This window comes from Apis laboriosa, unplaced genomic scaffold (genome assembly GCF_014066325.1).
Source record: "Apis laboriosa isolate Shangri-la unplaced genomic scaffold, ASM1406632v1 scaffold202_cov151, whole genome shotgun sequence".
In the NCBI taxonomy this organism is placed as follows: domain Eukaryota; kingdom Metazoa; phylum Arthropoda; class Insecta; order Hymenoptera; family Apidae; genus Apis; species Apis laboriosa.
In genome coordinates this window covers 560,923-573,616 of record NW_025222291.1, presented here as the reverse complement: position 1 = coordinate 573,616, position 12,694 = coordinate 560,923, and positions in this window count along the sequence as shown.

Genomic DNA, 12,694 nt, shown 5'->3' with positions numbered 1-12,694 from the left:
ACGACAATATATGTAATTTTCTATTTGTACAGTATTATTTGCTGATCTTTCTTCATCTTACTTAAATTCTATTGTCATTTGTGTTTCAATGTTTTCAACGCTTTCTTTCAATTCAATTCAAATAACCACAAACTTAAAATCTCTTCTTGCAAAGAGGATTGTCAAGTTATTTCACGATTATATTTGACAATCGAATTTACCTCATAACTTGTTGTACCTCAGCGTTGTTCCTTAACCACGCATCACCATTCATCATCATAACTGTTACAATCCACAGTTTACAAAAACAATTTAAGATTTGTCGAGATTTCCCCCAAGAGAAGAAGCAGGTATCGAGGGCATAGAATCGTTGGGGATAGCCTCTCATTTACGAGACAATGCGATACGATGAAATGTTAATAAAGAGCGGAAGGGGCGAGCACGAAGTCGGGCCGATGCTCTTAATTAACGCTCGTAACGCATCGAGACCCTTTCGTTCCGCATCCGCATCAAGGTGCACTCCACACGTAAACGTGACCGAACTTTATTAATCGACCAAGTCGCGAGATTTATCATTTACTACCGAGTACGTCGTTTAGTTTGAGCGACAGGCCAAGATAAATACTTCGTTAACGCGTGGATAAAATCCGCGGTGATTTATTGGTTGGATGTTATTATTTTATCCTCGTGGAGGAAAATTGACAGGGATTCGAAAGTGATATCTACAGTGTACAGACAGTCGCAAAAGTATTCGTACGTTATTTTATAGAAGAAATTTTAATTCAAGTTTTAATCTCAATAATTTTATCGTACAATATACAGTTCGCAAGATTTCATTTCATATATTCATTGTCACGAAATTGAAAACTATTTTCGAAAACTATTTATACCAGATATAAAAATATTCCTGTGAATATAAAAAAAAAAAGCTATACGTAATAGCTTCTTCTCTGATAATTTTAGAACGCACTTTTAGGATCTACTTTCGAGACTGATATTATCCCAAAGGGAGCAACAAGTGTGACTTAAAATTAATCTCCCAAGACGAAAATGTAATTTACTCCTCGAAGATATTGTAATAAACTCCTGCATGTGACTTTTCCCTCCCCATGTTTTTAAAACTCTCCTTCTTTGATCCAAACAAACCTATACATATTTATACTTGTGAGATGGACATCAATCCGTACAAACGAGCTGAAAAATATGTTTGAACGATCCTATTGAATTTATATTGCTCGTACAAAAGATGAGAACAATCATCGAAACCAAAGTTCGACAAACAGAAGAAATGGAAAACGATGAATCACGAATGAAATCACGATGAAAAGATCAATGCTAGTTTGCACCACCGTTAATATAGACAAATCGAGGGCATTTATATTGTATACGTGTTAATATAACTGTTCCTTGTCAATGGATTTTTTCCAAGATCCGCCCGTAATATCGTGATAAATCGTCCAACACGAAACAAACACGTGATAACATTTGTAAGTAGAGACAAGTCTATATGTTGCTCGAAACATATTATAATTGCAGCCTCGATAAATACGGCGTCTTATCAGGAAGAAAGTGGAACGAAACGAGTGCAGAGGGGCGGTTCGTGGCCGGTTTCGTTCCGTTTGTTTCTATCGATTCGATGAAATTGATGAGGAAAATCATTCTGATCTCTACTTGCTTAATTGCGGATAGGCTCTAATATTTTTTTCGATTTATATATCGAAATGCTCGTAAATTAAGTGAGAAATTTTGATACGTGTTGGATTATTTTGTAGAAGAATTCAGAAATCTACTTTATATCGAACGATAATAACGTGAGGATAACTTTAATATATGAATAAATATAGATCTAAATAAGATAACTCGATATACAAATGAGCAAATCTTAATTGGCTAGAAGAAATATAAATGAATATTGATTGCAAGCAAATAGAAATAATATGTACAATATTAATCTTATTAATTTCTTATTTATTTTTTTCTCTTCTAACTAGTTACGACAAGGATTCAAAATTCTAGAAACGCATAAATTATATTGATTAAATTATACAACTCATAATTATATTATATACAATTTCTACCAGCTGCAAGTTTTCCTGCAAAAAACTACCCTTTTTCCCACGATGTCGTGCAACCCCTTCTTTAGCAACCCTATTTTAATTTCGAACACCTTATCGAAACTCCAAATCGTCCAAAATCTCGATAACATTTCACGTCAGTATCTCCAAAATCGAGCATATCTCACCAATGTACGTACATTGGTAACCGGTAACCAATCGACATTCTCGATCGCAAAACCTATTCCAACCGATTGTAAACTGCACGCCCGTAACGAGGGAATGTTGCGTGCGGATTTTTGCGTGGCGTGCACTCACGCACACGGCTCGATATCAATTTGACATCGGATCGAACGACCACCTTTCACGTCCGCCGTCCTCGAAAACGTTCGTACTATAATCACAAGCGGTGCGTTTTGTGTGTACAGCGGTGGTGTGTTGTCTGGTCTTTGGCAAACACCGGGGGGGATACGTAATAATTTATTATAATTCTAGCGGTCGAATAAGGCCGCTTATCGATTATTCAGGCGTTCGTGAAAGGAAAAAAAGCACGGGTTGAATGCGTTAGGCGGACTGCGGGGGCGTGTACATTATTGGCCGAAGGATGGTTACCTGGACGAAAGGAAATTTTAAGGGAAGTAAATGCGTGAACTCGCGTCGGGTGAATTGATCGAAAATACGATATTTTATGCTTGAACTATCTTGATGAGATTTCGAGCTGTTTCTTTATTTAATTATTCGTTAAGAATGGATAAAAATATGATAGAAATGATATATAGAAAAACTCTTGAGACTTGTTTATTAAATTATTGAAACGAGATGGAGAGAGAAAAAGAGAGAGAGAGAGAGAGAGAGAGAGAGAGAGAGAGAGAGAGAGCTGTCTCATTCTATCGCTATCTCATTTCATCTAACGCAAATTTAATGTAGATTTCGAGATACGAGTTATTTGAAATCGTTTATCTTACAAGATCAAAAAATTCATGTGACTTTTTCATATTTTATAAATACAAATTATAAATTTTACCTCTTAATGAAAATTGCATCCAAAGTTCAATGTTTCGTGTAGGAAAGAGAAAAGAAGGTCGAAATGTGTGTCAAGTTAGAGAGAAAATCACGTTTTTTCGCCAACAAAAAGGATCACAAGGTGCACCGGAGGTTCTTTGAGCGTTTCCATGCGCTTAATTTCCATCGTGAATTATAGTTCCCGTGATAGAGTGTGGTCAAGGAAACTGCGAAAAATAACGTGCACACCGAACCATGATTCCGGTTTGAACTCCGGCCATCTTTCTTTTTCTCCGCGCATGCGTTCCTTCGCTCGTTTATGCGCACGCGCGTGATTAACGCGCGGAATCTCGAGTTTTTCAAATGGAAATAATGGACAACAATGGAAAAACGAAATGAAAGAGATTAAAAATGAAATTTAAAGTTTCAAAAAAAAAGTGAAATGTAGCGAGGAGTAATAGATTATTCGAAATCAAAATTTTTAAAAACAGAGACTAAAAAATTAGCACCTAAATCTGAAAAATTAGGAATTAATTCTAATTTTAAATATAATATAACGGTATTTAGTACAATAGAAACTTCTTCTATTTTTGTTATCGATACAATTTATTCAACAGAAAACAAATCCTAAAGAAATGAATCAAGGTGTCGATGAATAAAAGAAAATAATTCTGATCGAATTAACGGATATGATTAAATAGAGGAAAACGACCGTAGTTTTTTTCACATCCTCGAAGAATTTAGGTTATCCATCTCGATCGAGAGAAAGAAAGAACTTTGAAACGAGCTAATTCAGAGATTACCGACAAGATCGAAACGGCCATGATTTCTCGGTGTATAAGACACACCAGGTAGCTAACGTTTCAGAACCGTAACGAACCATACCAGACCAATGTTCACCACTTTTTCGCCTCGTATACTACACTTACTGACAAAAGTTAAGAAACAAATATGATTACCTAAATACTTTAACATTCAAACAATTCAAAATTTTATAGCTTATATGAATCATATCTTACGTACAGGAGAAGATTAACATGAAAATTTTATTCGATCTTTCAATTTATAATATTAATCATAATTTTTATTAAAAATATATTATTCTTCTATAAAAATAAATTGCCTTTCTCCTTTACTTTCATTTATTTAACCTACGAATCTCATAAGATGAAAAATGTATGATAACTTCTAACTTCTACTTCGTTTCTTAACTTTTGTCAGTAAGTGTATAATATAGCGCATTCCATGATCAAACGCAGAGGAAAGGCGTGTTCCTTCTGGCCGAACGAAGAATTTTACTAGGAAGAAAATACGTTCATGGCCTTTCTAATAACAACGACAAGGTTGAGGAGAAAGAAAAACAAGGAGGAGAAGTTGGAGGAAGGACTTAAAAGAAACGAAAGAGACGAAAAGAAGAAAACAACCCCTTTGGTTTACGATGAAAATTATCAATGGGACTGCAACAGCACGTTTGTGTTATTTTCCAAGGCTCGTAATCGAACAGCGTAAAGCTTCGACCACAATAAACGACCACACTCTGCCCGCTGACAGCGTGAAGGCTGATCGATCATTGGAATAAAAAAAAACCCATAAAATGGTACGATTATTGCCACGGTCGGAACCAGGTTTCTCGGAATGACATCGGCCGAGATTCGTTCCACTTTCAGCGAGAAAATTTAAGCGGTTCTCTCCGATAGACAATTCGCCAACGGGTTAATGTTCCCTGTGATCTTGTTGCGTGGATACCGGATGTTTCAGAACTGCGAGAAATTGTATCATCAATTGTAAATCATTCAATTTTAAGTCTCAACAATCCTTTGAAACCATTTGTAGAATAGCATAGATTCTATAAATGGTTTTCTAGATACAGTCAAAAACCATTCTCGAACGCTAAAAACTAACGGATAAAAATAAAATTTATTTTCAAAAATAAATAATTTTATTTATTTATTCAAAAATCAAAATTATTTTTGGCAAAATTAATATAATATTATATAGATAGTTTTAGTATCAATCCCTTAAATCATTTTTTTAAACAAAACAAATACGTACGTAATCTACTTTTTCAAGCGGTTAATCACCTTTGAAACTTTTCCAACGTCCATAACGAAACATCGTCCCACAATTCTGAAACATCCCGTAGAAACAGAAACGTCTAATCGGCTCGTGTGGTCGTCGTTCTGTTAACGCGATGTTTTGCAACGAGAGCACGGAAGAGATCGGGATACAACGTTGTCCCAGGCTACTCTGTGTGGTCCAGCTTTATCCCTCGACAACAACCGTAACGCTCGTAACGATAAATACGCTCTAGAAATCGGTGCTACGGATATTTGAGGAACAGGAAACGTTGATGCAGGATCGACGTGGCGCGGTTACATATTGGTAGCATTGGGCCATTTGGAGAGGACAGGTTATCGGATAATGCAACGTTTAATTCGTTCCCCCCCGTGTCGTTTATTTGTATGGAAATAATTAGGGTTGAAATATCTGAAGGTTGGATCGGTAAGTAAGTCGGGAAGTAAGTCGTTGGAGAGGATCGAAAGGAGTTTCAGTGACGTCTCGTGGCGATAAGGATTATCAATTTATGCAGTCGGTTGAGCGTGTAGAATTGGACGAGCGAGTGTTTAAGAGTCGTGACAAATTTAAATAACGGGACGTCGGATGTTAGAGAGCCGATTAAACTTGTAATATATTTAGAGCCGGGTAGAAATTCACGACAAGAGAATACTTTTCTTTCCTATCCGTTTTCTTTTTGATTCTGTAACGTGAGGTGGAAGAAAGGTGAATGATAATTAATAAGCACAGCTTTAATGTTTTAAGTTACCTTAATCCTTTCGAGATGTTTTTTTTTTTTTTTTATTTTGGAACGAAATTAATACGAATTGAAGCTGAGTTGAAATGGAATTTCTCATTTGTGACGTAGAATGTATTCTGTATTTTAAAATGTATATTTATCTTTAATAAATAATAAAGCAATTTAATAATAAAGTTCATGAATTCACATAAGGGTTTAAAAGAGAGTTTTAAAAATTTTAATCAAATGCTCTATTTAAAAATTCCATCAAAACTTTTTGTTTTATCGAAATGGAGGGGAAAAAACGAAAAGAGTTGTTCGAAGAAATGAAATGCAAGCGAGGCCAGCAATACCTTGGGCAATACAGATATTATCATCGTGATTACCGGTAGGAAAAACGCAACAACCCTTGGACAAGCATATTCGAAGTAATGACACCGAGCAAAACCATCTAGAAAAACAGAGATATTGGTTTACGACGAGCAATGGAGCCCAATCAGTCGATATTTTCCTCTAATTTCATCTGGTCGAAAGAGATGTGACTCACCGGTACATCCGTGAAATAAATCAACGACGCCGAGTAATCTGAGGAAAAAGCTCACTCGAGAATCGTGCTCTATCCTAGCTTTAACTTTCTTTCTCATTGCAATCAAGATACGTTAGATTTTGCGAGAAGATTGCGCGAGTACTTTCGATTTTTCTGCGTATTTCTCTCTCCTCTTTTCTACTCAAGATCAAGATCGAGTCGAAGTAGAATGATGAACAAGAAACTTAGTTTTTTTTTTTTCGTCAGATCGCAACTGAAGGAAGATTCAACGAGATCGATCCTTCTACAAAATGGAAAAAACTATCCAGGTAATTTTTACGAAATAAACAACATTTATTTGTCGCGTTTCTTTCTAAGAATTCTTTATCCGTTCGACACTTTCCAAACCGACAAATAATTTGTCTCGATACACTTGCATAGATACACTTTGCATACATCGAAACCTATCCCACGATTTCATTTCAAATCCTCGATCTTCGGCCAAGAAATAATTTTCACCGCGAATTCGACCTGTTTAATTACGATCGTTCCGATCGCGCTTCGATCATCCGAATAAGAATTCAAAATTCTCTCGATTGCCGTTCTCCCGGCTAATTTTCATCGAATGGGACGATAAAATTGGAAGAAACGTTGTGAAAGCTCGCCCGAGAACACGGGGGAAAACTATTTGTTCTAAGAAATGCGCGGTCGATCACGCGGTTACGTGCTAACGCGTGCACACGCCTCGGCCCTTCAAACGGAATATTAAATCCAAGATTTGCATATTCACGCTACACTTTCCAACCAAGATTCCCTGAAAGATTCTCTTGGGAAAAGACACTCTCTCTTTCTCACGGGGGAGAGAGAGAGCTTTATTAAAGAAATCGTTCACGAGCAGGTACTTGGCAGAGGTTTTAACGGCGTGACGAATTGAATGCAATCACGGCTGATAAGCAGCCACAATGTACGCGCGAATGGGGACCAGTTGGATAGGCATTGTTCACGGCACCAAGCATTAGCAATGAGCCATTTGTCGGGGCCTTTCTATTCTTAAACGCCTTGAAATACGCGGCCAACCCTCTCGAACGCTTGATTCGAATGGATTCGGTTGGTCGGTGGAAAACTTGGTGTTCTGTCGTCTGTTCCTCGTGTACGAATCTTTCGAGCAACCTGCTAGAGATTTGAGAACGAATAATATTTATATAAAGATAAAAAGGTAAGTTATTTCCATTTTGAATCGTATTCATAGTGTTAATGTATCAGTAATGGACCAGTTTTAGGGGAATTGATGATAGGAGGTCGAAACGAATATAAAAATTGATGTTAGGCTTATTTATTAGACGAATATAGAGAATTAGATTTAGAATTAAAATTAATACTCTATATATATGATATTCCTTTCTCTATATATATAATATTTCTCAGGGATTAACATTACACGTATGATTTTTTAATTTTTGATTGTACTTGAAATTTTGATGGAAAATTTGGTAAAAATTTCAAAGTAATATTGTAAAGAAAATCTGATTAGTAAATGTTATTAAATTGGCAATTTTCTGATTTTTTCTTTGCAAATTTCTTTGAAATTTCCGCTCTGCTAATTTTAAATCATTATTCTCTAGACATGAATTACAAAAAAATCCACGAAACCGAAGAAACTACGCAAAATATAAAGCGAACAAATATTTAAAATCTCAATTAAGATCAATAAGATAATAACGAGTAGTAAATTATACCATAAAAATATAACACATATCTTGAAAAAAATAGAATAGAATAGAACTACGACAAGTAGAAAGTCTTCCGTCTGAGAAAAAAAAATGATCAAAGATACAAAGAGCACAAAAGAAGAGTACAAGTATAAAGCAACCGTAAGATATAATGCGATTTTCATACTTTATACGAGTTTTCGAAGATTGAATCCATTTAATAAAAAAAAAAAAAAAAAAAAAAAAAAATCATTAAAAAATGGGGATAAGGATAAACAGGAAGAAATCATGTTAGCCTTCTAAAATGACTTCCGTGTTTTCAATAGGAACGTTAATGACAGATGTCATTAAACGTGGCTCGATTATCTTTCGTTTCTCTTTTTCTCTCCACTGTCCCTCCTTTCGTTTTTGTTCGCCCACAATGGGCTTTTAAACCTTTAAATGGAACATACCGTTTGAACGTACTCGCTACCTTATTCGTGACCGTTTTCATCCAGTCAAAAACAACACGTGTATTCATCGGTAAAACAACGTATTAAATGCACGAGTATTTTTTCTTTTTCTTTTTTTTTTAATACGGATTAATTTTCCTAATTTTCCTAAACTTCATATCAATAATCAAAATTTTCGATGCTATTCTACTTTTGATTTCAACAATTTTTTACTCGAAGCTTCGTAAAAGACACGTAGATTAGAAATACCAACTATTTCCTGTATCACAAACATCAAAAACTTTCAATCATAAATCTCAATTTGCTACTAAAAAAAGAAAAGAGAAATTCAATATGTGACAACAGATAATTACCCTCGATTTCATATAATTAGTCTTCGAATATAAATTAACCTTTCAACCGCGGCCAATGTTTTTCAAATTTCCTTCAACCGCGAATGAAATATTTGTTTTGCATACCTTTAATTATAAAAAAAAACTCCTTCTAATGGAATACAAAGAAAAAAAAGAAAAAGGAAAGAATTTAAAATAAATAACAAAATATGCAGAACACGGTTTCCACATGGAATATAACTAAAGGATTGAACACACGGACACATTTGATAAGAATTTGGCATAATTCGCAACGATGACGCAGAATGCGAGACTTTTAAAACCGGTCGAATGAGAGTAGGGAACACGAGAACACGGTGCAGAGGATCGGTGAAACGAGTCGGCGGAGAAAAGCGACGTTCCCACTGCAACAGGACACCGACGAGCACACCGTGTGTCGCGCATTTTGCACGGATGCGTGTGCAACGACTAAGGATGGGATCAAGTTCGATACGTATCTACAAATCCGAATCAATTTCGATATTCGTGTTTCGTTCCACGAACACTACTCAAAAGCAATAAGATTTCAATAACTATACTTGAAGTATATTTATTCTGCGAAGAAATCTATCAAAAAGATATTTACAAGTACCTCGATGTTAAAAAGAATCGAATTGTTGTTCACATAGTACGATACACGAACGAAGTAAAGGTTTCGAATCCGATTAAAGTTCAAATCTATTCGCTAGATACTTGATCCCATCACTACGTACGACACGGCTCCAGTCGCGATGTATCGGATGAAACGCGACACGCCCATGGAATGGAATAAAGAATAACGTGGATGAAAAAGCAATGGAAATGAATGAAAATCGTTTTCATTCATCGACCGCGCGAGCGCGTGCGTGCGATCGGTAAGACGGGCACGTATATACAATGTTTATGCGATAAGTTCGTGGGGAAAGTGCTTTAACGTTTCGAAGAAATCCTATTGTGATGGGTATTTGGTTGATGAGAATTTGCAGAAAACGTCTGGATGATTTAGAAATTAAAGATAAAATTTTGTTTGTCAAAATTTAAAGATTGAAATCTTAAGAATTAAGTTCCTCTATCTTAAAAATTTAGCGAGAAAAAATTTTGAAAAATTCAAAATCATTTAAAAACTTGAAAATCTGAAAGTTGTAGAGTTGTAAATAAAAAATTTTTAACTCAATTTAAATTAAATTTCCTTCGAAGTCACATCTTTGGAGATTATTATCAATTACGCGCGGGAAGCATTCCACCAAACTCCAATTCTCATTTAACATTTAACGAAGAGAATGCTTTACCTTAAACTAATGCTATCAACCCGCGAGGATTATAAATCATACCATATTCCCCTCGCCGCAATTCCTACATCCATTAAAACGATGTCACCGCTCGACAATTTCTTCTACGACTTCCTCGATTGCCGGTGGAACGCGACACAGATCCTATCGACGTGTATCAACCGGAATATCTCTTCATTATCAACGTCCTGTGCTCTCCATGATCTTGACGAACAAAGTAAGAGACTTGTCCGGGTCGGGTTCGAAGATCAACGCGGATTCTTTGTGTTCCTCACAAAGCAAGAACGAGCACGATCCTTCTTTGCCTTTCCAGACAAGGAGGAACGAGAATGGTCGCGCGAAACACCCACGCGAGACACTACAAGTCACCACGAGAATGATCATTATTATCTTGAGTGATCATCAGCCTGTACGAGTGGCCCTCCCTAGAAAATTGATAGCAATTAGACGACGTAAAGAGAACAAGGGAAAGCGGGGGAAAAAAATTGACAAATCGAAAAAACGACGGTGACTGGAAGGGTCGATGCCCGATACGCGATAGAATAGTCGAGTCTGACTTGTTAACGGATTTAATGACCAGCCTCGATACCTTTCCTAAATAAATCACCTGCGTTCACTTCGACGAGACATTGAATATCACTAACATGAAGTTATAAAGGTATATCAATGCGTAATGATGCTTCGTTTTCTACATCGATGTGTGTATATAGTGATGGAATTAAGTAACTCGCGAATATTTCAAAATTTATCCGATTAGATCAAATCTTTTATAAGTACTTTGAAAAAAAAAAAGTATTTTTAAATGTTAATATTTGAAAAATATGTATATATAAAAAGAATTTTATAGAAAAATAACATGAATAATATTATTTTTAAATTAGGAAATTTTTGGAGTAGAGATTTGTATCAAACATATAGTAATGATTTTGGCTAGTGAAATTCTCTAAGCTTCGTATTCAATTCTAATTTTGTCTAATTTTTAAAAATTTCAATATTTTATTAAAAATTTTTGCAATTAAATTACAATAAAAAAAAAATATATTTTTTGTTTTGAAAAAATGAAGTAAAATTTATCGTATGAGCCTTGATGCTGTTTATGCAACTTTACAAAATTGAATACATAAAAGTGGAAAACATATGCATACACCAGAGTGTGATACCACGAGACTGTTATTCACGAATGTTCGATATAATATTCAGTGAAATCCGGTCACATGAATGTACAGTACAGAGTCTTGTTTAAAAACGAGTTCTACCTACACGACAAAGTGAACCGTGTCACAATCGCCTTGCCTTTAATGTCTCTTTGTACAATACATATTTGAAATTATATTATAATACAATTATAAAATAAAAAAAACATAATTATATAAATTTTACAGATATATATTATAATTTTTAAACGATTCATAAATAGCAATTTTATATCATTTATCAATAATTACATATATTCCAAACATGAAAATAAAGAATTTCCCAAAATATCACTCATTTATTAGTTAGTTATAGATAGATATAGATTAGTTAAGCTTTAAATGACTCAATGATATCAATATTTTTATATAAATATATATATTGAATATATTATTGTATTGAATTATTTATAGATTGAAATGATTTACATTCATTAAAACACAATTAAAACTGTTATATATATATTACATTTTTCTCTTCTCTCATTATTTTCTTTTTGTTTGTATAAAATTGCGAAAGAAAACTATATTTTTTATATATTAGATCTTATGAAATTTGAAATTTTAAATTTATAGAATAGTATGATTCCGTAAACTTATATAAATATAATATATAAATATAATAGAATGAGATGGAAGTATGTCCACTAACTCACTCTCGTTACGTTGGCATTAACCTTTATACTGTTTCGTGTCTGAAAATGTGCGAATATTCTTGTTCTATACAAATATTTCACAAAAGTAAAAACTATAGACTTCGAAATTTCTATTCTTTTTAAAGTCGTAAATCGTTATTCGATTGACATCGAAATTTATCGATTAAGAAATTACAAATGATAATATTATTAGATATCAATGAAAAATTTCTATCGAAATTTTATAATTTTTATATAATTTAAATATATGACAAAGAATTTATATTTCTATATATTATATGTATCTTAGATTTGAATCAGCGTTATTAAATTATAATAATAGCACATTAAATAATACGAAAAAGTTAATAACAGATATTTTTTCTATTCGGAATATTCCGAACATATGTCGATCGAAATCGCGAGGGCAGGTATTTGTATCACGGAGCACAAAATACAACAGATGTTCCATAATGTTTCGATGAATCGTTGAACCATCACAAAGATAGAATTATAAAAATAAACGAAAAAAAATTTCACAAAGAGCATTCGATCGGTAAAACAGAAAGCACATGCGAGAAAAGCAACAGGCGGGGACACGGAACGCGCCAGCCGTTGAATTCGCGCTTGATTCTATCACATTCAATTCACATTCACATCAATTCGTGATAACGATTCTATCGCATTTATGAAAATATAATTTCGATTATT